Source organism: Octopus bimaculoides, chromosome 4 (assembly GCF_001194135.2).
Source record: "Octopus bimaculoides isolate UCB-OBI-ISO-001 chromosome 4, ASM119413v2, whole genome shotgun sequence".
NCBI lineage: Eukaryota > Metazoa > Mollusca > Cephalopoda > Octopoda > Octopodidae > Octopus > Octopus bimaculoides.
In genome coordinates, this window is record NC_068984.1 from 48,213,701 (window position 1) to 48,215,608 (window position 1,908).

Genomic DNA, 1,908 nt, shown 5'->3' on the forward strand with positions numbered 1-1,908 from the left:
CCTAGCCCTAACCCTAACCCTAACCGTAGGGTTAGGGTTAGGGTTAAAGCAAATTTAAAATGAAAAAAACAAATAAAACGAAGGTATGGAGATCAAATACGCTTTACATCGCTTAATCAGCCAAAGGAGTAAATATAAACAACTGAATACTTGTCAGTGATTGGTTGAAATTATCGAAATAAGACAATTTTTTACATGAAATAAATTCGAATACAAAAATATTTTTCTGTTCTATAACACAATATAGATAAGTATACGAAGTTTGAAAGTCTTTCCGTACCCAAACACTACGTAAAACATTAATGAAAAATGTGGCCCCCGTTTTAAAATAGATCCGACGAAGTTTCAATGATACCAGTTTATGCTTTGAAAACTACAGATAATTGTTTAATAGATATTATGAATAGTAATTTGGTTGCAAAATTATCGTACTAGCAGGAGATTTTAGTCAAGTCCTTCCATTTGTTTCCAGAGCTCCTCGTGCAGCTGTACACGATGCCTGACTCAAACGTTCCTTTATGTGGGATAATTTTCATCAATTGCAACTTACGCAAAACATGAGAACAAATGCAAATGAAGAAAATTTTTCGAGGTTGCTACTACAACTACGAAGTGGATTTCTTCAAAGCTCCCTTGATAATCCAGCAGAAGATATTATTGACAATTCTGAGGCAGCAGATGTAACAGTTTTTGTTATCTTATGTATTTGACAATTGCACAGTAGAAGAGATGAAAAATAGAGTGATCTTATCCCTTAAAATTTCGGACTGGTTAATGAAGAAATGAAGAAATTCTAAGTAGCTTGCCCCACCGAATCTAAGATATATCTAAGCACCAACTCAGTAACTTCTGATAATGAAGAAGAAGCTCAATTATCATATGAAGTCTATAAACTCTCTCACACCTTCCGGAATGCTTTCCCATCGCCTTAACTTAAAAGTTGGAGTAATTATTATGCTTCTTAGAAACCTATCTATAACACAATGTCTATGGATTGGAACTCGCTTGGATGTACTTCAACTCCACGAGCATAGCATCGAAGCGTTATTTATAAGGGGATCTTATTCTCACACGATTGTACTCATTCCAAGTATCAAAATTAAACCAAGCGCTGCAAACATTCCTTTCGTTCTTCAACGAACACAGTTCCTGGTTCGTCTGTCCTATTCTATGACAATCAATAAAGCACAGAGGTAAACATTCAATAGAGTTGACATACACTTGCCACAGCCATTCTTCATTCATGGCCAGCTTTACGTAGCTATTTTCAAGTGCCAGGGCGATGAACAGTGTCAGCGTTAAAGCGATAACTCAAAACGAATCCACTCATGGTCGCAGAAGGGGAATCACCTACACTAGAAACATTGTATATAGGGAAGCGCTGTAACGTATTTAGCATACACTTTCACACACTAACTTGATATATACTTATATTATTAATAGATATAACATAAAAGCTAATAGAATCTTTCATTAAGCAAACTAGTGCAAATTGAACAATTTTAATTAAATGATAACTATTCATTGGACGATATTTAAATAATCCATGAATTTCCACACGGTTCCAGGTAGTTAAAATAGTTATATCAGGGGCTAGCGTATAAAAAGTGATCGTATCGGTAAAATTAATATTTAAGTATATAATTATATAATACAATTATAACTAAGGGCTGTGGAATGCTAGCGCCTATACGCTAAAAGTAGATGTCAAATACCCACAGTCCACTCTAAATTAGTTCTCTATTGATAACCCTAGGTCGGATGCGAGTGAATGGGCAAGAAGAGTTACAAAATTCCGGATAATCCTATATCTTAAGATTTCATGCCCTGCTATAGAAATTGCTTTGCAATCCTCGGTAGAAATGCACCGATAGATATATAAACAATATATATATATATATATATATA

General features: G+C 34.5%; 2 long non-coding RNA genes across 3 annotated transcripts in view; one reads left to right on the top strand and one right to left on the bottom strand.

Moving 5' to 3' along the window:
• LOC106872892 (uncharacterized) overlaps nucleotides 1–1,205 on the top strand; it is a 22,185-nt gene extending 20,980 nt beyond the window's left edge. For both annotated transcript variants that reach the window (XR_001409810.2, XR_001409811.2), the window contains one exon: nucleotides 473–1,205. This is a non-coding gene — a long non-coding RNA (uncharacterized LOC106872892). The remainder of the gene's footprint in view (nucleotides 1–472) is intronic.
• Nucleotides 1–1,908, bottom strand: part of LOC128247578 (uncharacterized) — a 183,122-nt gene that overhangs the window by 169,023 nt on the left and 12,191 nt on the right. The gene's annotated exons all lie outside the window — the stretch shown is intronic.